Source organism: Crocodylus porosus, unplaced genomic scaffold (assembly GCF_001723895.1).
Source record: "Crocodylus porosus isolate Cpor-Errol unplaced genomic scaffold, CroPor_comp1, whole genome shotgun sequence".
NCBI classification, from domain to species: domain Eukaryota; kingdom Metazoa; phylum Chordata; order Crocodylia; family Crocodylidae; genus Crocodylus; species Crocodylus porosus.
In genome coordinates this window covers 28,525,563-28,552,176 of record NW_017728909.1, presented here as the reverse complement: position 1 = coordinate 28,552,176, position 26,614 = coordinate 28,525,563, and positions in this window count along the sequence as shown.

Here is a 26,614-nt window from a genome sequence, read left to right as displayed (position 1 = left end):
GCGGCTAGGGTCTGGAACCAACTTCCAAGAAAAGTGGTGCTGGCTCCTACCCTGGGGGTCTTTAAGAGGAGGTTAGATGCACACCTTGCTGGGGTTGTTTGACCCCAGTACTCTTTCCTGCCATGGCACAGGGTCAGACTAGATGATCTACTCAGATCCCTTCCGACCCTAGAAACTATGAAACTATGATGGGCAGCCCAATTTTTTTGCACATGCCCCCAAGAGTCAAAGTGTATTTTGAACCCTGTGCAGAGCTACTGAAAGGGTTTCCATGCAGAATCAAACTCTACCGTTTAACTTGACTAGATCAAAGCTAGATTCTTACTACAGAAATAATCACTAAGTTACATTAAACTAATTCAAGTTCAGTGTCCTTTCACAGGAAAATAGATTATAACTATTATTATTTCACAAAGATTGTAAGATGAAAGAAACCTAATTTAAGTATCAGTCTAGGCGGGATATTAACACAAGATAATATTTTAAAAAATATTTTAAAATTGTTTATACAAAATCCAGTCACCAGTGCCTGCCACATTTTTAAACAATCAGCTTATTAGAAACAGAAGATAATTACATTTAAAAATCAAGGAATAAACGGTGGGTTCTGAACAGTTTCCCAACCGTGGCTTTGTAGGCATGGGCTGCATTTTATTAAAAACAGTAGTAAAAACTACAAAATGTTATTTATGGTTTTAAGCTTAGACTAAAAGGGCAGAAAATCGGGAGTCTGTCCCTATTATGAAAACTTTTGAAGAAAACAGTGTTAAATAAGTAGTATTTTCCCAGCCAAGTTCTTGGTCAGACACTCAGCAGAGAGAGAGAATCAATCCATCAACTTCTGGACAGCTTAAGTAAAGGAGTTCTGACAAATGACGTCAATCGGAATTTAGACATTAGTGAGTTTTAAGTCCAATTTGAAACATGCCTAATGTTAAGCCTGTGAGTCAATTAAGTCAATAGGAATATTTACAAGCATAAAATTAGGCATGTGTATAGATATGTGCATGGACTGGAGTCCTTCACAGCTGCTTTGACTCCTAGCAAAACATTTTTTAAAACAGCAAAAAGGTCTAGGTTCTTGTTGCTACTACATATGCACTGGATTAATACAAGAGGTTTATTTTCTTACAGTCACTAGTCCAGAATCAGCTCCAGTGTAATTAGTGTGCCTTGAAATTGGTACTGTTTCTCAGAAAGAGGAGTAGGAGGTCTGCTGTATTTAAGTAGTGTTATAAGAATTGGCCATCGCTACTACATTATTTCTATTATCATATAAACTAGAATTTGCTGAGCTTTTATGTCTTTGCTAAGAAGCAACTCACTTATTTTGAAGAGTAACTTCTTGCTTGGACCCAGACAGTCATATGGGGAAATCACAGAAGATATACTTCATGGAGAAGGCAGCATGGAGAAGACATGTGCCCCTTAGAAATACTTTGTGTCAAATATGTGGGCTGCTAGCCTTCCTCCTTTTTCTCCACACAAATGCTCATTGGTTTGGAGTTTGTTTCACAGGGCAAGAGGCAGAAGTGGTAGCACAAGGGATTTACTGTCCTCTGCCTCATAGTCCACTGTAGATAATAGAATTTTTTCTGTGGGAATCCATCTGGCTAGTAACATAGTTCAAAGCAAGAGCTCTCCTTCGTGGCTCCCACTAATAGGGTAGATAAGGGGCGGGCAATTATTTCAGGCAAAGGCCCACTTCCCAAGTTTTGGCAAGGTATCAAGGGCTGCATGGGTAGCCCCACCCCTTGCCAGATGCCCCACCCCCTGGTCACCATCTTGAAGTCCTGTCCCCTAAACCCTGACCTTTGCCACCAGAAGTCCCTCCCCTTGCCCCCAGAAATAGTTCTTTCAGCAAGGGGTTTTGCCATCTCAGAACCAGAAAAATACCAAATTATATTCTAAAAATTGAACAGCTACATTAATTAATTTGATTTTAAAAATATGTTTGTCCTGATTTACCTATGTTTGTGTAGTATACATAGAGGTGATTGCACAATAGCTTAAAATTAAGTCTTACTCTTGTAAACTGTGGGAGGTGGGGTGAGTATAGGTAGGAGGAGAGGGGGACATGGGGGGTAAGTGTATCTGGGGGGTGGATGGGGTGGGGTGTGAGTGTGGGGTGAGGGAGCATGTAGGTGCGTGTGGATATGTGGGTTGTGGGTGGATATGGGGTTTGTGGGGGATGGGGGCCTGCATGTATGGTAGTGCGAGGGGGGAGGGTGCATGTGTATGGTGGGATGTGCTTGTGGGACTCACCCTACAAGCACACACACAGTCTCTCCCTCCCTCATTGTTCTGTCTCTCTCTTCCCCTCCCCTCTCTTTCTCTCAGCCCTGGGGTACCAGCGCAGGCTGTGGGCTCCCGTGGTCTGGTAATACAGGCAGGGGCCACATGATACTGGAGCAGCTGGCTGCCATGCAGAGAAGCAAAAAAATCTGCAGCAGGTAGTGGCTTCCAGTTGGGAGGGTGGAGTTGGGAGGTGGCTGGAGGTGGGGTGCGGCTGGGACAGGCAGCCGGGAGCAGATATATATCAATTTTCTAAATTTTTAGGGGCCCTGCAGGCTGTATAGAATGTTCTGGTGGGCCAGATGTGGCCCATGGGCTGTATTTTGCCCACCCCTGGGGTAGATCCTATCTTTGGCAGCCCATTTCTAGCTGAAGCCATGCTGCCAAGGCAGAGGGGCCTTCCGGCATAGCAGCTTTCCAGGTTGGCTTCATGTTGTGGGGTTTATCATTGAAGGCAATGATCTGTCTGTTTATCCAGCTACTCTGTCAGATTGGAATTTCAATGTGGTGTTTGAATCAGTGCTGCACTGCTTGCCTCAGCTGGAAGGTGTTCTCTTTGTATTTTCTACTGAGCTGCTCTACTGACTTACTTATTTCAGTCATTTAAAAAGGATGTTTTTCCCCCCCGCCCCCAAATTTCCTCCTAGTAATTCAGATGCTAAAGGCTGTCCCTGCTGTCTTCATGGACCAAACTGTGCAGCTGTCTAATTTTTGTCAGTTTTTGAAACTATTCATATATGTTTAGGTGTGTGATGCAACAATGTGGGGAGTCACAGCAAATTATTGGCCTCTGAGTATTGCATGCAAATAACTCTGCCAAACTCTGTCCAAAACAGTGCTTTCATCACACTGGACCACAGCCTGAGAAATGGAGCAGAGCCGAAACAAAGTGGCTTTGCTCCCAGGACAATGTTTCAAAACACAGCAGAGCTCTGGAAAGGAATCCTCAGTTACCACTTGGAGCTTATTAAACGATCAAGGATAACCACTGTCAAGGGTGAGAGGAGTAGGGAATGATGCTGCTGCTCTCCCCCTGTGAGGTTTGACCTTCATGGATTTTCATTTTAAGAGCTCAGTGGTTATGCTCCATACCTCCCACCAATGCATAAGTGGAGGTAGGCACCAGGGAAGCCAGTGATACATTGGAATAGGGAGCCCCCTTGTGTGACCTTGTCAGTTCATAGCAAAAAGACATTTCCCACTGGGTATGGACTGGGTGGGGGGTGGTATGTGTGTGTGTGTGGCCTTTTATTTTTCATGTGATTTCCTTTTTGTGTCACTAGTAGAAGAGTTCTAATGTTAACCACAACTCAAGGCTACTATTTAATAATTTGAGGCTACTGGGAAGGACTCTTGGTTCTGCTGTTATCCATGGGGTTGTCATTAATTCCAAAATACAAAAAAAGAAGCAGCATTTAGGAATGCAGCCATTTAGCCTTTTTATATTTATTTAGTGTTGGCAATTTAGCACTGTTGAAAACCTTTCTTTATGGTATTTGGACAACCCATGGAGATACAGCTGTGGTACATACAATTGAGGGAGGCAGTTCACTTCATGTTTTATCCAGCAGCTTATATGATTTGTGCAATCCAGTACTGTGAGAAACATGACACACAGAAGAAAACTTGAGCTCAGCTTTGGTTAATAGAAGTCTTTTAGATTAAATAAAAAACATTTGCAAATCTCTTTTTTTTCTTGCCTCTCATTACACGTGACAGAGATTAAAGACAAGATGCTCTGTGACAGCCAGAGTGAGGCTCTTATATAGATGTGCTGTATGTGTGACAGGCCAAAGGAGCTCTTCTCCACCCCTCACTTTGCCTTGATAAGGGCCAGGCTAGTGGCTGCACATGGGAAATTATATTTCCCTGTGGTTAAGGCTTCCTCAAAGCAGCAGGATAAGGAAGGGGTACAGCTCTATTTTCCTCGCAGATGTCTGGCTATGTGCTCCTCATAAAGGGAGCACATGCCCTTTATACATCTGAGAGCTCAAAGAGGCATCTGCCTAAGGTACTACAGCCTGGTACAGCCATTTATGGGGTGTGCTTAAATGACACAGTTAAACTTTATGGGTCAAATTTTGTCACTCATCATCTTATTGAATTCAGCAGCGGACTGCAGAGTGCTAGAATCAGACTCTAAGGGCTCCTATACACATGCAGGGAGCCTGCTCTGATGCACTGTAATTCCAGTGCATTGGAGCAGACTCGATTAATCGAGTCTACTGGAGCATGGAAATTAACATGGTCCAGCAGCCTCCAGAATCATATGTACCAGCGTCCCTGCATTGAAAAATGGTGGTGGAGCACTTTAAACTAAAGATCCTTTGACGAGCTTTAGTTCAAAGTACCCTGCCCCCATTTTTCAGCACAGGGCCACTGATACACATGATGCTCTGGGTGCTTTTAATTAGCATGACTCTCAGAGCTGTGCTATTTAAAGCACCCTGGCACATCTCTGGAGCACACGTATAAATGCCCTAAGGGATTGTGTGAGCCTCTGTCTTCCAGAGACAGCATTTCAGAAGACATAGGAAGTGGGGTGTTTATGAGCTATGCACCACTTGTACACAGCGGAGTAAACTTTATGCAGACCCACAGTGAGTTAACAAGGTGCAGATGCTTGAAGGAGGGTGCAGAAGGTCAACTGGGTAGAACAACAGATCCAAGAAAGGTATCTCAGGCTGGTGTGTGTGTGAGTGTGTGTGTGTGTGTTATCTGTACTCACAGCCATTGTTTAGACCCTTCAAAAAGCAAAAAAGCCAAGTTCTTGGGCAGAAATTAGTGAATTTCACCCTTTCAACATACAGTGAACATACTTAAAAAGTTCATTCGGTTTCTAGTAATATTAACAGCCATAGATATATTGATGTCCATTTTCAACAGAAAATGTAGTAGTGGAATGGGCTCCCAAGAGAGGTAGTGCTCTCAGGAATGGCTGAGAGAGCCCCACCCCAAAACGCCTGGTATCGTGTCCCTGTGAGATAGGATATATGGATTCAAATCCCTTCATGCAGAAGGGGAAGTGGAGCTGTGTATCCCATAAGCTTTAACTAATAGTAAAAGGGTGGTATATTCCCTTCTTCTTCTTGCAGTGTTTTGTACAAGAACTGACCTAGGAGGCATTTGTTGATATGCCTATTAGGTCAAACCCCACAGGTGGGATAGACAGGAGAAAGGTAGAGCGAGGCCTGATGGAGACTAGTTTGGTGCTAAACTGGTCAACTTTTTCAGAAGTCAAGGAACTTGGGGCACGCCTAGCAGCAGAAATGGGAAATTTTGCTTCTAGGAATTACTGTGCCAAGGACTTCAGGTGCCTCTGAGCTTTAAGGCCTTTGGCATCTAGCTAGGTACTTCGGTGGTACCTAGGAACTAGTTCATAATAAACAAATGGAAATTAATGGAGGTATTTCCAGATTATAATGCTAATCAATACAAGAGTTGCACAATCTGGTTGCGAATAATTACAAGGGTTTGCTCCTTTGCTATGTCAACAGGATGAAGTGGCCTATAATCACTAACAAATTAATGTAAATATAGAGCAACTGTAGCAACTCAGCACCCACAATCAAGATTTCAAAAGAGCTTCAATCTCACTTAGATCCCTAAATAAGTCGTCACATTCTTCAGCAGCTGGAAACCTCAGACCTTTGTAAAACTGAGCCACGTGTGAAATAGCAGAAGCGGATGAGTGCTGAGCAGTTCTCGTGCCTAAACAGGACCTGAGCCTTTTCAACCTTCTGGCCCTGTTTACAGGTACTGAGAGCTAGCTTGGAAAATCCAGCCATGAGCTCCTTTGAAAATGTGACTTCTCCGTTGCTATGGGGTAAAGAATTACAGAAGACAACAGCCTAGCAGTAAAAAGGCCCTTTGTTGTTTCTTTTTGCTTCTCCCCTTTTCCCTGGCAAATCATTGTTTTATCATCCACTTTCCTACTGAATCCAGGTTGGACACTGGGAACTATATTCTGGGAAAAAGATCCTCTTGGTACCATTATCATCAAAATTGATTTCATTTTTAAGCTGTTTCATAAAGATAAAATAGGCCAGTAGGCCAAACCATGAGGATCTTACTTGGTTGCATAACTCACGGTAGTTTAGTTATGAAGTTATATTAGGTGTCCGAGGTTGGACCAGATTACTAATTTTCCACTTCATAGGTCCGTCCAGAATCACATGAGTTGCAGGGTATTAAAATAAGCTGTTTTTGGAATCATATCCAAAGATATGACTTTAAAGGTTGAACAAGTATGAAGCAGATAGCACTAGAGTGAGAAAAAGGTTTTGTTTTATGATATTCAGGCTAATGCTAACATTTATTCACAGATAAGGTAGTTATGGGCAGCCCCCAAACTGTACAACAGGGAGATCCTTGTGTCATATTTACCCAGACATAAATTATGCAGCTGCTCTTGGCATTGGAAGACAATTTCCAATTAAGCTTGTCATGTATAAGTACATTTTCACTGCTGATGAATCATTTTACCCTTGAATAATACCAGTACTAGTTTACACTTACACAGTAACTTTCCTTTGGAAGTGTTGAAGCCTCTGCGTGGTGAGTGTTACTCTACAAATTTTACAGGTGGATTAGCTAAAAGATGGATTAGTTTAGATTGGAAGTTGGGTGCCTGAAATTCACTGTGCAAATCCATATTTTAGTACCTGAATTTAATCAGTAAAATATGTAAATTTTGGCTTGAGAGACTTACCCAAGACAAAGCTATGAGTAGAAATCAGAACCCCAGGGTTCCTGAATTTACAAGCAGATATCAAGCATTTTAATAAGTACAGTCAATATTGACTAAATAGCTAAGCCTGGGCCAAAGTTTTTGTTCCACTTACTTGTTCAGTCTCTCTCCTTTGAAGTCTCTGAATTCTGTGTTAAGGTGTATTGATTATTTATTTGGATTTATGTGAAAGTGAAAGGGTGCATTAGCATTTGTAAGGTATCCAGGTTGTAGCTATATTGGTCTAGAGGAAAAAGCAATCAGGGCTCTTGGTAGAGGTGATATCTTTTATTAGATGCTTGAAAGCTTGCAGTTAAAAATTTTGTTTTGCAAAAATCTAGTTGGTCTGTGTGACAATAGGGACTGTACACAGTCCCTAAGTACCCCGGGAATCCTGGCCAACCCCAAATGGGTCAGGCAGGGAACCCTAGGAGAAAAGGGGAACTTACCCGCAGAACAGGGAGAGCCGAAGCCAAGGCAGTGCACAGCACCACTGGTGTGGTTTATAAGCTCCCTGTCAACCAAACTAGGCAGTGCCTGGCTGATGATATCAGCAGTCAGCACCTCCATGAAAAGATTAAAAGGCACTAATAGTGCTGGTGAGGAGAAGGGAACTGCCTCCTGGCCAGCAGAGGCCGGGGCAGAAGATGCATCAGGACACCAAGGCAGGGAGATGATCGGGCCGCAAAAGCCCTGGTAGCATGAGGCAGGGAAGCTCTGACATGCTGAGGGGAAGACGATGGCTCCAGCCCTGTTCAGGAACCATCTCCCAGAGAGAGCAAGCAGATGACATAAATCCAAAAGGGTATATTGAGCCTGGTATAGACAGTCCCTTCAGAGCAGAGGCTTTCTCTCTTTTTTTTTTTGGAACCATATTGGATGGACAAAATGAAACTCAGCTGCTTTTTAGTGGGTAGAGAATGAAGAAGTACATTTCTCTCAAGAGACAGTTTTTCCTGAATATCATGTACAAGAGGGAAAAAATACCTGGCAGAATATTTGCGTGTGATTTGTCATGGATTTTTCAGAAAAGAACATGAACTTGGAAACAGAAACAGCTGTTGACAATATGCTGGCAAAAATGTTCTCCAGCAAATGTATAATTAAAGATATGGATTTCATAGAAAAATCCTGTTAAACCGAGTCTCCAATGTGATCCTTCTGCAGCTCAAGAAGATCTGCTACATAAATCCCCTGAAAAATCAGGACTTAGTTAAGTTGGGACACAAGGATTCCTGGTAGGCTATTGTACATCTTCTCAGATCAGTACATCATAAAAGCCCCTCAACCCATTTCCCCTAATTATTATTATTTTTCTTTTAAGCCATACCCAGGAAATAGCATATTAAGATCTCAGCAAGTCAAATACATAAAAAGCATCTAGGAACCAAAAATACAGGATTAATAAGACATGCTGTGCCAACTCTGTGCTGTTACATATGGATAATAATTACATTTTGATTGAAGACGTGAAACTAGTATTTGTCCTATTGATTTTTTTCAGCCTTTAAGTCATGACTTTATGTTTACTTCTTGTTTTACTCCTGTTGTGAGGTTATCTCTGAAAATACGAATACACAGAGAGTCCAAACACATTTAAAGCAATGCCCATTCATAAAATAGTTCAGTTAATGAAACATATATTAAATGAACACTTTCATCCATAATATATCCAGTTGTTGACTTATTTCATTTTTTCCCATTCACTAAAAAAATCTCTTTCTTTCAGTTTCTGATGCTCTTAGTTGTACCACTCAGCATACAGATTGGCAGCATATCCTGAGTCCAGGTAACTGAACTGTCTGGCTAACAGGGCTAGGGACAGACATTAAAAAAGCCCAAGCCTAAATTGATTCAATCTTAGTCTAACCTGCAAAGATTAAACTGATTTGCAAGTGGATAGACATTCACTTTTGAATCAAGAAATGCAGGCACATGCCTGCAGTGGCTTAGGCTGGAAGCTGAGGGGTGTTACAGCAAGCTCTCCCTTCCCTTTCACACTGCTGAGCTGAGATTGGGGCAGGGGGAAGTATGGCCAGGCCTCAGCAAGATGCTATGATTAGTGAGGGGTTTAAACCCCCACCCTGACCTGCACAGTCCCCCGCTAGGGTGTGCCCTCCCACCCCTCAGGTTCAAGGAGGGTTGCCAGATCCTGGCCCCTGGCTAACACTCTGAGGCAAAGCAGGGGTGGGGGGAAGTGAGGACTACTTGTGTGGTGTACATACATCTGCTGATGATACTGAGCTTTTCAACATCCCCCTCTCTGCTTCTTCATATTGTCTGCAGCAAACTGACAGGCACTGCACTGGTTGCAAATCAGGCCACTTCTCACACTTTTCTCAGTCCCCTGTTGAACACTGACAGATTGCAAACTTTGAAGCAAGCCAGCAAGCAGCTTATCAAAACACAAAGCTTATCAGCCCATCAAGAAAACAAACGCCCCTCTCATTAGTTCAAGCTCTTCTTAAATAGCTTTTTCCAAGGCTGAGAGAAGACATTACCAGCTGACTTGTTGATTAGTTCCAAAAAGCCCTAAGCAGACACCATTTTGTCTGCCTTTGTTCCAGTGAAATTGGAAACACACACAGAGACATCTCTCAGTATTAGCTAGCATGGGGGTGGCTCAGCCAGATGCTGTGGGGATTCCTGCTGTGGGAGAGGAGAGGGAAGGATCCCTGCCTGAGCAGCAAACGAAGGGAGGGTGGAGCAGGGGAAAGCTACTATGCCTGTAGTCCCCCACCCACTTCTCAGCCAGCGGGAGCTCCATCTAGGGAAGAGAGAGTTGAGACCAGCTCTGCTCTCTGGAGCAGACAGCCCAGCCCAGCCCAAGGCTGAAAGTATTCTGGGATGCTAGGGGACTCTGATTTAACTTAAATCAGGAAGGGGTTCTGGGAAAGAAGTTCCATAAATTGGTTTGACCCAAATCAGTTAAATCTGATACTACATTTGAACTAGGTTTATCTTAAACCAGTTTTGGCCGTTTTGAAATTGATTTATGTGTACTGAACTTATGTTCTGTTACAGGTTTAAACTAGTTTCTGATCACTTTAACTGGTTTATGTGTAACTTTTGTCCCTAGACCAGTTGTTTGGATATTTGAATCACCATTGTGTATGCAGTTTTTACATTACTATATTAACAATGGGCCAAATTCTGCTGGTAGTTACTTTGACATCATCCTGGATAGACTCTGATAAATTCAATGAAAAAATTCTTGACTTACAAAAGGATAAATGAGAATGGAAACTTTCCTTAAGATAGAATTGGAGAAAAGGAAAATCATCAATAACTAATTTCAGTTGTTACCACAGTATTTCTTGTTAGGATAGCTTTCCTATCCAATCTTTATGGTGTTTGCAAAAAAAGACTAAATTCCTGCATTGTATCAGAACAGGCAAATCAAAAACGAGTAAGATGTACCTCTTGACATTCATTTTTAAAAACAGAACTCTTTATGATATAAACTAATGTTTCTGTTTCATAAACTATTAGCCTATTCTTCCCCTGCTTCTTTCTGAGTCCTGTCAGTTTTAATGAGATTACTTATCCTGTGCAAGCAAATGTGGATATGCTTTTTATTTTTCTTAGACTAATATAAAACAAACACAGGTGTATTTAGCTATATGGGTCTGATTCTCATTATGCCCTTATGCTGTCTTGGTCATATAAAAGGGCTTTGAAATGAGCAATGCAAAGGGGAATTAGTTTAAATGAAAATAAGACATTGAACCAGCAAACCAGACCCTCAACCAATGTACATCAGCATGACTTCAACTATGCTGATTTTTTAACAGTTGAGGATCCAGCTTCTAATTCCTAGCACTTATTTAATATTTTCCCATTGACTTTAATGAGGGTTTTAGCTAGGCAAAGAGTTTAAACAAGGGCACTGAGCTTTGTTCATGTTTCAGCCCTTTGTGTTTTCTGATATTTTGTGCTTTATTGATAATAGATTTATGCATGCATCTCAATATTTTCAAAAGCAACTATTACCTTTGGACTGTCCACCTGAGATTTTGTCCTCTGCTTACCACTCTCAGAAAATCAGGTTCCTTTCATGTAGTTCAAGTTGGGTACTTCAAATGCAAAGGTGCCCAGACCTCTGTTGAAAATCAGGTGTTTAAATGATTTTTTTCTTTGAAAAATTCTCATTGAAATAATTAAATGGTAAATGATTCTGCAACATTCCATTTAAATCTTCAATTTCAGGTGAAAGAATCACAGTATATCATTGAAATGGAGATGACAGGAATGAAAGACAAACTAATGTTCTACTGGGCTCACCACATGCTAGATGCTATAGAAGAGATTGATCCCTAACATCCGATTCAATACTTATTCTTCGCAACTGATTGCTCTGAAGTTTGGGGGGATTTTTTTGTGGACTTCAGTAAGCACTGGGTAAACCCTCCTTGATGCTACTGTGATCCCCCTTGACTTCAACAAAGCTTTAGAGAGGTAGCTGAAAACAGATTTTTATCTTATTTCTCTTATAAGATAAGATTTGCTATTTTTGAAGATGTCTTTACAAACTATCCCAGGAACTGAATTTCAAAAACTTATTTAGAAAGATTTTAAAAAATACTTCATCTAGCACTGAGATGTTTTTATTCAAGTTATGAATAATGACAAGCTGTGACTCAAATTAAATGAATTATTAAGCATGTATCATAATCAGGGATCCTGGCTTTCTCTGTTTAAAAATCACAAATTCTCTGATAAAAAATTGCCTATTCTCTGATTGAAAACTCCAAAATCCATGTTTTTCCATGATTAAAATGAAACATTGGTATATATATATATCGGTATTAGTTGAATGCAATATTTTATTGATATATTTAAAAATGTAAAGCAATTTGGAAGACTACTCGTGCCTCAATCACTATAATAAAATAAATTATAAATATGTTGGCATTTGATTTTGGAGTCCTTATCATGGAAATTAGAGCTCCCCCTGCCCCCTTCACTCACCAGGATGTGGTTCCAGCTGTGGCTGTCCCTCTCCCATACTGCTTGGTGGAGCTGAGCAGCCCTGATATGCTGGTGCCCTGCCCATGACATTGCCCTTCACTCCAGACCCACAGCTCCCCAGACCTGCTGGCAGAGGTGGATTAAGATTTATTGGGGCCCTGAGCAAACACAAAAATGCGGGAGCTAGGCTGCTGTGGGAGGAGAGGCCCCTTCCCCCCGGTGCTGTTGTTGCCAAGGGCGGGACAGGCCTCTGTGCCTACAGGGGAGGCTGCGTGGACCTGTCTGGGCTGGGTGTTGGGGGGCACATGCCTGCCTTTCCCCCCTGCTCCCCACCCCGCCTACCATGGCAGGAGCAGAGTGGGGTGAAGCTCTGCAGCCTTTGCCTTGTGGGTGCTCTCACTCTCTGCCATATGCGTGCACACACACACACACACACACACCCCCTCATTCACTTCCTGCCATGAACAGACACACACACGACCTTCCCCCTCCTCCTGTCCTCCTTGGCTGATCCCTCTGAGGATGCTTCTCCTCCCCACTGCACCGCACCCCCAGCTCTAAGGCTTCCCTGCCAGTGCATGGAGGCAGCAGGGAGCAGAGCCCAGAACGCAGGGGTGATTGCTCTGGGTCCCCTAGTCCCAGCCCTGGCGCCGCTCCCTTCCTCACTGTGGGGGCCTCAATCTGCCCCACCATGGCCCTTCCCTCTGCAAAAGACTTACCTGCAGCTCACTGTCTTGCTGTGCTCCTGGCCATGTCCCAAGCAGGACCCCTTGCAGGCTAAACTGCTGCCTACCTGCAAGGGGAAACCTGCCATTTCCAAGGAAACCCAGGCATGGGGTGGGAAAACCCAGTCATCTGGAGGTCCCTGATTGGCAGGGGCCCCTGGGCACAGGTCCCGCTGGCCCACATGTTAATCTGCCTATACTTGCTGGTGCCCCTCACTCCTCATTCATAGCCCTCTGGGCCTGCTGATACCCCTCACCCTTCACTTACAGCCCCATGCCCCCCTGGCCTTGCCGGGGGGGGGGCAACTACCAGGCCTATGGGCCAGGGATCTATGATCACAGTCCCCTGTCCCTCGCAGCAGCACCCGAACCCTGGCTGCAGCCTGTGCGAGGCAATGGCTGCTGTGATGTAGTGGAGCATGGCTCCCCCTACTTTGTTAGCAGCACAGCCAGAGTGGAGGCCATCAGTGGGGCTGGAGGTGGGGGTGTGAATGCAGTCTGTCCAGTGAGGGCTTAGGCTCCCTACCCTGCTGCCTTCCCCCTGGGGCCTCCGTGGCCCAGTGGGTGGGACCTGGCACCACAGGGCAGAATGGGACTGGGCAGGGAAGCTTCGTACTGCTGCCACAAGCCGTCCACCACCATATTGAAGCACCTCCATCCCACCCGGCAGGAGCATGGGGCACAACTCCCTGCCACCACCCCTGCTACTGCCAGGTGAGCAGGGGGCGCTTTACCATGGTGGTGTGGGGTTTTCAGTGGCAGTAATGAGCTTTCCCACCCAGTCCTGCTCTGCCCTGCCATGCCAGGTTCCCCTCTCTGGGCCACTGAGGCCCCAGAGGGAAGGCAGCAGGGTGGGCAGCCCTGAGCTTGGAGCAGCCAGCTCACATCTGTCCCCACCTCATGCACAGATCTGGGGGGCATGTGCCCCCATGCTTCCCTCTAGAGTGCATGCAGCGGGCAGAAGCCAGCTTCCCCAAGGCCCCTTGATGAGCTGCCCATGGCCCTGTCCCACTCTCCACCTCAGCCCTGCAGTTCTGCATCAAGCCCCATCCATTGCCCAGGCTGGGCAGCACTCCCAGTCCCAGTTCCACCCTTCCCAGCTGCTCCCTTCCTCCATTCCTCACTATGGGGGGGCCTCAATTTCACCCCGCCCCCTTTGCCAGACTTACCTGTGGGGAGCTGCTCTCCAGGCTGCCTGTCGGTCATGTACATATATGCACGTGCAGATGCACATGCCCCGCCCCCCGCTGATAGCCCTCCTACTGCTCCCCCCACCTCCTTGCAGGCTGGAACTCTGACATCCTGCAAGGGGAACCCACTGTTTCTCATGTCTTTCTCCTTTAAAAGGAGGAAAATCCAGATACTACCACATTTTTCCACAGTGAACAGAAAACCCGAATCCCTGATCATAATTAAACTATATTATACTAAAGAGTGGGGAAATCTATGATGTCTTTAATACCACTGTGTAGCAATTGTTGGCAAAAGCTGGCTTTTTAATTGTGCCTTGACATTGTTGTAATGTGCTGAAAAAATATTTAAAGGCAGTGAAATAATACAATAGTTTAGATATGAGTATCTCATTTGTTTACATTGCCATGAAGTCAGGGGCTAATTATTTTTTGCCAGCATAGTGGAATTTTTTTTCCACACAGCAAAATTGTTGAATAAAAAGATGAGGCATATATAAGAGCTTTAGTTCATAAAGGGATAGAGGCAATCAGCTGTGCCTTGTGCTCCAGAATGTTGCCAGGTATCCTTCAGATGGCAACTAAATCCTTTGGGAAAAGGATTTAAATCTAAATTTGCAAAAGTACAGATCTACCCTACCTTTTTCCCGGCTTTAGATTACCACAGCTAACTACCTTTCCCTTGAAAGATTAACCAATTGCATTCTACCCTTGCTGTTCTTCCTTGCTTCATTTGTACTCTGGGCTCCAGCTGGATTTTGGTTTCTCTTGCAGCAACTGAGGTTGAAAAGTAAACCACATGACCTACTTAAAAATCAGGATATTATGGAGAAGGAAAGCAATTTTACAGGGATGAAATTGTTTAGATGTAGCAATAAATTAGAAACAGTTTGCCACTTCAGATTAAAAAGCTTTTGCAAGCTCTGTGATAAGAACTATTATAATGCAGGGCTGTGGTGTTTTCTACCAATTTTGGAAACAGTCTGCATGCACTCCAGAGCATTTATAGAGCTAAGCAAACAATCTGTGATGAAGCTAACTATCTCCTGGTTTTAGCTGCCTTTCCTCTTGTTGAATGGTCAGAACCCATTGCCATTACACTTGCTATTCTCTTCTCACTGAAGTTTCAACAAGTAACTTTGTTAGTATCGATAAGAAGAAGAGAATCAAGTGCCACTTACATGGACACTTGGCACATGTGCATGAGATGCTACTGTGCAGTGGCTAGTGTGCATTTATTTAGTACTTGTATAACCAAGTACTCAATCAATAAATGCACAGGAACTGGAGTTAATGCACAGTAATGCTGGAAAACATATTTTAAATGATGCTACTGTGCAATAGTGTAATACTATTGTGCAGTAGCGTATTAGCACTCTTAATGTAATATTTGGCTACTGTGCAGTCAGCATCACATGTAGACATACTCTCTGGTTCCTAATTATATCTTGGCCCTTGCACTCTTGATCTTGGTTAGTAATGTTATTTTACACCCATTTTAAGGCCTCCTTATACTATTAGAATGGCCCTAAGAGATTGTAGTGCAATGAAGAATTAAGTTTCTTAGTAATTTTGTTTTAAGAAATGTATTTACAGGGTTTAATCTAAGGAATAGTTAGACATTATTGAACTAAACTAATTCTTCATGTTATGGCAGTGACTTCAATATAGTTTCACTGGGAATAGTTCTGACTCATTTATAGGCTTAAACCTCCAGTCTTTACACACATGACCCTATTTAAGTATTACTACTATTGCTGCTGCTGCATCTATTGAATTAAGCTGTTGCTGGAAGTATTTATTTAAAATTCTTTAATCCATTTAAAGTATTATTTACTGTGTAATAAGGGTTACAATACTTAAAATATGACACATCATCTTCTAGCCACAGTGTACCTAGTTATCAACAGGTATTTGGAAGGAATCCAGTGATGACACATGGCAACTGTAATCAAGTGGTTCATTAATTTTTTAAGTTTGTATTAGTTAATAAACTTGACCATGTGTTTCTCCTAATGTCAGCAGCAGAAATCCTTTGAAAAGGTTTGGGCTACTATTAAGATTCTTACAAAACTTGGTAGGTGTCCATGGCCACAGTATGTACTGCATGGACTCTGTACAAAGAGTCTGTTCAAAGGGGATTTTGCCTGTTTCGTCTAATTTTGTTTCCTTTTTTAGGTCATGGGGATAATTGCTTTGCTAGTTCCTCCAAGCTTCTTGCAAACCTTATAATGACTGGGCCATATTTGAGGTTACACTTCTATGTAGACTGTAGCTGTTATTTACCGGGGCATTGCAAGGAAACCAGCTGTAACTTATAATTATCACACCAGTTGCAAAAGTTCAAGTATTTCATTGTGTGTCATGCCAAGAATTTGACCACTTGTGGGCCCCATGGTGTGTCCTCAAGACTGTGCAGACAGGGACCCTTCTCTGCATGGCTCTCTCCACTTTGTGTGGGAATACAATCTGCAGAGGAGCCATAGTTTTATAGTTTGTAGGGTCGGAAGGGACCTGAGCAGATCATCTAGTCCATGGGGTGGGGCCTTGCAACCTGCTGTCATGGGGTGGGGCCAGAACAGCTTCAGAGATGGAGATCATCTGGAAAGAGCTTCTTGTCTTCCAGGGTCAATAGGTTTGTGGGGGAACTCTGGCGTATTCCAAGCACTGGGGAAACACACTTTCTCAATGGGACCACAAGGAGAGATTGCTGAGGTTTCCTTTTTCCCTTTATAACTCTCTGATGGGGTTTCCCTCAGAAAAAGGGAACAGGCCCTAAAGTACTACCATTTCTGTACAATGTTGCAAAAAGGTTATTTTATGCAATGATAAATAACATCACAAAGATGGACATCTGGTTGTTTTATAACAAACACCAATGGATGCACAACATCACAACTACTATAACCATCAGCCTATAACGCTATATCAGAAAATAAGATGCTGTAAACAGTGGTCAAAGAATTAAACAATATTTCACAACCCCCCTCTCCCATTTTGTAAAACATGTGGTAATAATGAACAATTATTCAGTGGAGCAACAGTGGAGCTTATCTGGATTCTATCTTTCGCTAACAACTCTAAATCAGGCGTTCTGGATTTTTTTCCCATTTGTAATCCATGTGTATTTAAATATTTGGCTGTTGATAACTATGTTATCAAAACATCCTAGTGTTTATCCCAGCCATCTTCTATGCAGCTTCTTCAATTTTTTTTGTTTTTGCTTTTAAGGACTGATCTTGCTCCTACTGAAGTCAGAGACATTGGGCTTTAAAGGATGTTTCACAACAATATTTATTTTATATTTGAGGTTTCAGGGAGGGTAACCAATGGTAGTTTTGGGCCCCAATCCTGAAAATCTTTCCTCATGTGAATGGTTTTATTGACGTCAGTGGGTCTGCTCATGGCAGTGAGGATTGCTCATAACAGTACTAGTTAGCAGGTTCAGGATCAAAATGGCTGATTGTATCAAGTGCTGGGGAGCATGCACTTCAGGAAAAAGAGTTTGCAAGAAGATCCAATTGCTATTTACTGAGTTCAGCTCCTTACAGCTTCTCCACAGACATGTTGTGTTGATTTTATTCCACTGAAATTCTGAAATATATTTTTAAGTTATAATGTATCATTCTTATTTCATTTGGATTTTTTTAATGAAAATGGTTTTTTGTTGTTAAACTTTTCTGAGAAAAAACCCTGCTTTTTTTCAGTCAGATTTTATACACATTTCTTCACTTCACTGGCCAAATTTGTATGTTCAATGGAAATATAGCTATATTTGGTGTTGGTGGCAGCAATCCCTCTATTCAAGGATGATCTTTACCACACCTCATTGATTGGTCTTGAGGTGACTTAAGAGTCCACTCCTTGAGCCATGGTGTGGGGTTTTAAAGAATTCAGCCCTGACCTAATCCTACTTTCGCTGAATGGCAGAGCAGACCTAGACTAACACTGGCCATTTAAAAACAATTGCTTATAGTATTCTTCACTGGACATCAGCATCTTATCTGGAGGCAGTTATAGTATTAGGGTACAATACAAGTGTAGATAAAAAATATACTCCTGACAAGAGTTTACAACACAAGAACTGGGATTTGAAACAGAGAAAAAACTAACTTTAAGTGGGCCTGGATTTGGCAATAAAATTAATTTAGAGTTGGCTGTTGAGAATCATGACCTAGCTGTAAAGTAAAATTAGCCATACAAAATTCCTCCACTCTGGTATTGTCGGGTTGACAGAAATACTGTATTTATTCACATTGTTTACAGTTAGCAACCATTTCTTTAGTTCTCATCAAAATAAAACATCCTGTTCTTTCACATGCTTTCTTAAGTGGAGTTTTACTTAATCTTTTCCAGAAGGCACTTTTCGACTGTCATGTTTTGGATGTATCATTTTTTTTCAGGGGCAGGACAGTTTCATTTTTCTTTGGAATAATTTGAATAACTCAAATCCCAAATCTGCCTAGCTTTAAATTATAAATGCTTTAATTATTGCTCTCAGAACTGTAATAATTTAAATAGCATTTGAGATAGCTGATGGTGGCACTCACAAGGAGACCTCTCCGGCTTCGGGAAAGGCAGCTGGTATGTATAGGTCCTTGCAACACTGGCAGTTGACAGGAAGCTTTCACCACTTCAGTCTTTGATTCTGTTTTGAAATTGATTTGCCTGCCTTTCTAGCACGGTCAAACAAAACCAGAGTCATACCGTATCTGTTAGCTTAGGACTTTTATGAATGCTGTAAACTTTTTCTCACAGAAGGAATGCTAGTAATTAGAAACATAAGGCATGAACAATCCTTACCAGTAAAGTGGTTAGGTGGAACCGCATTGTGGTACATGTTCTTGTCCAAAAAGAAAAGAATGAAGAAAATCCTTGCTCTGTTTTCATTTTTCTGCTGCCAGCACCATTTCATATGGGGGCAAAATGCCAGTGAAAATACAAGCTTTTGAAAATCCCTCAGTTGTAGGGCAGATTGCACAGAGATGGAATTACATTATTTCATAATAGTGGATCTTCAGATCCATTCAGAGCATTGTTTAAAACCTTTGACACAGGTGAACAGTAAACATAAAGCAGAAAGAAAAGAAGAGGAAATACAACAAGGAGGGAAATATTCAGACTGAAAATGAGAGCAAATGGGAAATTTCCCTGTTGTGGGCACAATTCACCTTTTCTCTGGCTACTGCTAGGCCAGCCTTGCTGTCAGCTCCTGGCTCAGAAATATTGTACTCATGTACACCTTTTTACTTTGGCTTGCTTCAGGTTATACCAAATTATTTTGTACAGTTTCCTAGAAGGAAGATGTTCCTGAGCCTTCCTATGAGGCTATTGTTTTTTTCCACTCTGCAAACAACTATAGCCAGGTTGCATCCCACATGAACAAAATCCACCATAAGCTTTATAGTTTCTGGATTTCTGATATCGAGACCTTCTTAGTTATCATACTTGAGGTACTTGTTAGTTTTGGGGCATTTACTACATGAGATGTTTACTGTGCAGTTGACTAAATAGCTGCTCAGTAAACATTTTGGCATTTACACATTCACCCATCTTAGCCTGGAGTAAATTAATTTACTCTGCAGCAGGAGAGTACATGTAAATACATGTACATGTAAATACATGTACTCTCTTGCTGCAGACTAAAAAATGGCAGCAGCACACTTGTAGATGCTGGAGGAGCTGGCTCAGGTGCAAGGGTTCTTCAGTGAGGGGGCTGTCTGCCAGCTAGCCCTGCACTGAAGCACCCTTATGCCCCAGCCAGTCCCTCTGCAACACAGTGAGCTGGAAAGAGCAGCTGTGGGCTGGCAGGCTGACCCCTCAGGCCTCCTTCCAGCTGGGGCTGCTCCGACCTGGCTCAATGTGCTGTGTTTCTGAGCACACAGGCAGATGTGTGCCCAGCAGCAATAATTGTGGAGCTTATTGCTGTGCATTAATAGGCGTGTGTGGACACACCCTTAGAGTTTATTAAACCCATTCAGTATACTCAGCTTTAAAGTTGGTGCCTATGGAAATGGCTGTATATACACGTCGTAATCAACCAGGATAGTGCCAGTACAATCCTTGCACAGGTATGTAGCATTTGCAAAAATGAAGTTTATTCCTTTTTTTCAGAAGTTCTGAGCTAGCTCCAGCCATGCAGAAGACAGCAGAGCTACACTGTGTTTACACTAGTTGACTGGCTGGCCTGATGACTTTATACCTTTTGGAATGGTTATGCCACCTCTGCACAGCTTTATTTTGGGGATGGCTATAAAACTATGACACCAGCTTCCTCCACTGGTCCAAAGTACGTCAGATAACAAGGCCCTTTGGGGACACATGTGACCTGTTTTCCCATTCTATTTTTATTATCTCTTGTGATGTCATTTAGCAAATAAAAGGGCTACCACATCACCACTCACTCAGATCAGTGTCACAGAAAACAAGATTACCAGTCAGAAGGGAGTAATATAGGAGGTAGGAAGGAACAGTTGCATCACTCAAGACCTGAGGGTCTTTCTGCCTTGGCTGACATTTCATTTGTCATTTTTCTATAACACCTTAATTTAGCAGCATGGCTGCCAGAACCTGATATGTTATAAACTGGTAGTAAACTAAATGAACACAAGGTGTAATACTGGATCTTTGTTACTTCTCCAGTTAGAGATATAGTTGTTTCAAGGTTATGCTACCAAACACCCACAACAGCTTTCTGTTAAAAATCTTGGGCTTGCATTTGCAAGGAAGAGGTTTAAGGTGCTGGAGAATTTATTCAACTCCCTTTTCTAAAATGGGAGAAATGCAGAATCACATGGGAAAGAAACTGTTATTAGATGGATTGGCTGGAAATGTTTACATTTATGTTTCTCAAAGCAAAATATTCAAATTGTTGTAATTGAAATGGGGGTGAGGGCAAAAGCCTTGCTGAGAATCTGAGGTCTTTTCAGCTAGGAAGTGATTTATCAGGTGTCTGACATTTCTAACAGATGATCCAGTCCAAAATGGTTGCTCTGAAGTGTTTTTTTATGAGTCTTAGGAATAAGTGTTCACAGGCAATAGCCAAGTAGGGAGTTCATCTCAGCCCTTCTTTTGATACAGCAGCAGAATTTTATTATGGCCAACAGAGACTGTCCTTTCCTATGAAGCACAAGAAAATGCTAACAACATTGTATTGTAAACAGGGAGGGAGGGGCAATATCATTGGGCAAGGATACTTTCAGTAAGTGGACTGTCTAGAAATGTTTTGCAAGCCATATTTTTGAAAGCAGAGTTTTTGAGTTGTGGAATTTAAGCTATGGGATTTGGATTAAATCTTTTCTGAGGACCCTGGAGTGTTTTCACCTGGGGTGCCTTTAACCCTAAATCCTGTCCCTCTTTAGGGTTTAGACACTTTCATCCATTTGGAATCCACAAACCATGGTCCTCTTACGGTACAACCTTTTTTTTTTCACAGAAGGGTTTTAAGGGTGCAGCATGGGGGCTGCAGGGCCCAGAGCCCCAATAGGGGTGGAGCATGGGGGCCACAGGGTCCAGATACCATGTCTAGAACAGTGGGCCTTGGCTAAGGGACCAGCCAGAGTAGAGGGGCAGAAGCCAGGAAGGCTGAAAACCCAACAAGGGAACAAAGGCCTTAGGTGGCCTGGTAACTTAGGGGCAAGGGTCCCATCTGATTGTTGACACAAAACATCTGCAAGGCATGGATGTGGTATGTGGGGTGGTTTGAAGCCATATATTTAGCCTTTAAAATTACGCGTGCCCTTGGGGGCTTGATCGGGCTGAGCGGTCCTATTGAGTTCAGGCTGTAAACTGAGTCTAACAGGGTCTAGGAAGGATCTGCTGGTAGCTGGAAGTGACAAAGTCTTGCCCTAAAACCCATGCGCAGCCTCTCTTCCTTATTATCTTAATAAGATCAAGGCATGGCAGGGAAGCAGCCAAGGGAGGGCATTTAGAGAATGATCTGGGCAGGAGCCATATAGTCACGAGGGGGTACCGTAGCTGCCACTGTTACAGTTGTTACACTGCCCGATCCTGTTACAATTACCTACCACAGTGTTGGTAGGTACCTCTAGAATGGAATCACAAGAACTAATTGTTATATGAATAGTAAATAATTAGCTTTTATTTTTTGGTATATATGATTAAGTACTGTGATATAAGATTTTTTCCTGGGTTCTTGCAAAATGGTTTCTTGCTGTTGCAAGTATTGTTTTTTTCATTTTGGTCACATTATTAATTCTAGTTATCATGTTCTGTTTTGCCAGATTATGAAGTATAGCATGTAGCCTTGTCTTGACTATCAGTAAATGCATATGTTTTCCTTTCTCTGTATGTTAATTGTTTGATGCATTTCCATTGATGCTGTTTTAGTGATAGAAAGCATATAAGTACTTAGATTTTGCTGTTCGTGGGAGTTGCCGGAACTCTTCTAAGTTCACTTTGAAACAAGTTCACAAACTGTATGTGGGAGAAAAATCTCTTAAATTTGTTATATTTGAAAAGAGTGAATGACGGAATGGGTCATAGGATCAAAAAATATAGACAAGATTTAGATTTGAAAAACAAGTCTCTCTTACAGTGTTTACACATAGAAATAAACATTATGGCCTAGATCTTGAGAACTGGATGGATTGCATCTGCTACGATTTTTTTATTGCAATAGTCTTGTGGCCACATGGCTTGTGCTTGGCACAAGGTAGAGTGAGCTGAAGCCTGATTTGTTTTATACCTGGCTGCCTAGTGGGCTTCATGAGATGATTCAAAAGCGAGGAATCACCCCTCCATTCTCCAACCACGCCCCCATGGACACTACCACAAAACTACCTAAACAACCTTAACAGAAGCCAGAAATCTGACCACAGATGGTTTCACTTAGTTGATTTACTTCAGATATAGACAAAACAGTACACCAAGGCCTGCAAAAATATGGAGGGGATCAGGACCAAAGGTTTTATTAGTGCAGGTTCTTAGGGATCTCTATGTTGAACTAAGCTATATTCCAGGTGGTGGTGCTCACAGGATTTGTTCTAAAAGCTGGATAGAGATACCATTTGATACTTAGCGGTATAAAGCACTTCCTTACAGTTTCATAGTTATGTTGCACAGTGCTGTTGGCACAGGTTAACACCAATTTTTTGTTTTTCTGAGAATCAAAGTGAGCTTCAGTGCTGATGCAATAGTTCAGGGACTGTCAACCGGAGATCTGCATACCCCTGGGGGTACTTGGGAAGGCCCCAGGGGGTAAGCAACATGCCGCCACCACCATGTGCTGCTGCTGCCACATGCTACCACTGCCACGTCACTGCTGTGTGCTGCCGCCGCGTCTGCCACCGTACCACTGCTGCATGCCACTGCCACTTTACAGTCAACTGATGGGGATTCCCCACCCCCTTTCTCAATGACAGGCCACTGGGGGGACCCCTCCCCCCACTCCAGATCTAGAAGGGGGTACCCATCAGAAGGGGTACACTCCTCAAAAAAAGTTGAAAACCCCTTCAATAGTTGAACCTATAAGTGTAAGTGTGTTGATAGGTCTTTTTGCCCAGGTGCAGCACTTTGCCCTTGTCTTTGTTGAACTGCATCCTATTTCATTCCGCCCATTTTTCCAACTGTCCAGATCCACCTGGATTTGTTCCCTATGCTCTGGTATGTTAACTTTACCCCATAATTTGGTATCATCTGCGAATTTGAATGTCCTAAGATTGAACTTATTTTATGGCAGTAGTAACATACTGGTCTTTGCACTGTTCTAGTTAGGCATGAGGTGGGGGTTGAAAGGGGCTTGGAAGGGGATTGGAGGGAAGGTTTTCTTCCTGAATTTACCAGCTGGGTCATATAGTTCAACTGAAACGTGGTTCTACTCTGAAAAAACAAGTGAAAATTGCTTCGGTTGAGTTATATTTTCTTCCATTCTCACCTATTAGGGGTGCAAAATTGGCAGTATGTGATTTGTCTCAATCACAGGAAACCAGGACTGGATAGAACAAAACTTGAAAAGCAGCCTATTACATTTCACAGGTGTTTACATATGGGAAGGAAAAAAGTGAAATAATTTTATAGGCAGTTTGTTGGGAGGCAGAGAATTTGAGTGCATAATGGCTACAGTTCAAAGCAGGGATCATATTTAGTACTTTTGAAATGTGAATCAATTACTCTGCACACCATACTATTTATTATCTTTAAACATACTGCTCAGAAGGTGACACGCTATTGAAAAGTTAGGAGCCATCTGTTACATAAAGATATATGTTTTCAGTGAGCTTTTGAACTCACTGTGTGCATCTACACATGCAATAGCATGTAGTAATTGTCCCTGGTGCAGCATTTACATGTGTGCCTGGGACCACAGCATGTTGAGCCGGGGCAGAACAGCCCTGTTTGGCAGGGGGCCCCAGGGTTTGGCTAGAGCTAGCCAGCAGGCAGTCCTCACACTGTAGCACTATGGTGCCCCAGCCAGTCTTCGGTCATTGTCTGTACGTGCATTTTGGTGCACATAACTACTCTGTTGTAGGATAATACTTGTCCCAGACAGTATGATCCTAAAGTGGAGTGAAGTAATTTATTGCAGCTTAATATGGGCCCATGTATGATGCTTTACTATGAAGCTAATTAGTCAGTTCTGCAGTAAAGCACATGTGTAGTAGGGCTGTGCTAAGCTTCGGTTGCTGATTCAGTTTGGAGGAGATTTGGCTTGATTCGGCAGCGGAATCTGAATCAAATCAGGAAACCCATTAATCTCTCTGAATCGAATTGGAAACTTCTGATTCAATTCAGACAGATTCAATTATTTGGACATAGACCCAGCTTTATATGTTTTTTCTACATACCTTGAGGTACCAGGTGGCTCGTGAATGCTGAAATGGTGGGATGGCTGGAGCATCACACAGGAGCATGGGGTTGGGGGGGGTGTCCCGGCACACTCGGCGACAGACCTGGAAGTGGACCAGAAGTACTTCCAGTCCACTTTCGGGTCCGCCACTGAGCAAGTGCCCTTCCCGCCCCCCTGCATACCTGTGGGATGCTCCATCCGTCCCACCATCTCAGCATTCACGAGCCGCACCTGGTACCTTGAGGTATGTAGAAAAAACATATAAAGCTGTATCTATGGCCGAATCACTGATTCTCCAAATCAGAATCGAATCTTCAGATTCGGATTTGGGTGAATTGAATCAGGACAGGGATCCAAACCAGCAAATTGAATCACTGTCCCCAAAATTAGGCTGAATCCAAATCCAAATCAAATGTGGCCCACTTTGCACACCCCTTTTTCCAGTTCCTTATAGCATTAACTAGTGAGAAATAACTGGCCACTAAAAGCCTGTGTGCTTTTTTACAATTTTCTTTCTGACCCTGAACAATAAAGCAAATGTTATGCTTTGTAGTGATAATACACAGAGTCATAGAATATGGATAAAATGCGAGCTATTATAATAAATACTCTAAAGGAATAATTCATTTTCTGCCCAATTTCTATCATCAACCATTCTGATAGAAATGAGCTTTTCATTAGATCCTGTGTCCTTCATTTATAGAGCAGATACAGCACATTTTGTTGATTTATAATTTGTTTTCCATTAGTGCACAGACTTCTCCAATGATAAGGAATGTCAGAGGGCTAATTAATTAAGTAAGTATTTCCATAATTAAAATGTTTTCAGCACAGCCCAAAAGCCAGTAGATACAAATGTCTTTAATTTGGAGGTTTTAAAAGTGATATCTAGTAAGACTGGAAAGTCCCTGTTTATAACCACACTGTGCTGGCTATGACAATCACTCTACTGAATCATTTTTCAGAGACTTTATGTTCCTGAAAAACCTTAGTGCATGAATAAAAACAGTGAGTAGTTTAGAACAACAAACTTTTCATCTGGATCAAGTTTGTGATTAAAATGAATATTTGTAGCATTCAGTGAAGCATCCTTTCAGCTCCTGTCCAGCTGTCATCATTTGATCTACAGACCAGGCATCTTTGCGTGCAAGCGGTATTTCCATTCAGGTTCAATCCAACTTAAAATACTTGCTTATTGTTTTGTTCTTCCTGAATGCAATAAAGTAAAATGAGCTTTTCAGGCAAGTTATTTAGAAATGTCTTAATGCTGTTTTCTAGAAGGTTAGGTATAAAGAAAAAACCAAAATTCTGTTGAGTCTGGGGGCAAAAAAGAATAATCAGATTTTGCGTACTACAGAAAGATAATTTATTTAATTAAGTCCTAAAAGAATGATAAATGTTCCAGTAAATGTACTTTATTATAAATCAGTTGAAAACTACAAAAAGCTTTTTCGATTGCCTCACTGTTGGTAGGCTCACATATACTTCCCCTGACTGGCTATGCTAAAAAACATGGCAGTTTTGCTTAAGGTGAATAGATTGGTCTGTGCTACTAAAAATGCCTTGTTTAGCATCTGCTTTCAGTTACGAGGTTAGACAAGACCGAGTCCGTCTTAGTTCTGCAAGGCACTTGACCATCTTTAGTTACCACAAATAGATAATATACTACTATGGTTATTTCAACTGCTTTACAAAGAGACTATGTGTAGAACTCAGTAAGATGTAGGGCTGTACCAATTCTACCTAGCAGTTCGGGATATTATTAACTCTGGAGACCAAAAAGAGTGATGATGGACTGTGACAGGTGTGCCCTTTTTGGGGTCCATCTACTGGTGGCCCCACCCACCTGTTATGGGCTAACCACCCCCCTTCTCTTCTGCCATGTCTTGTTGTTAAT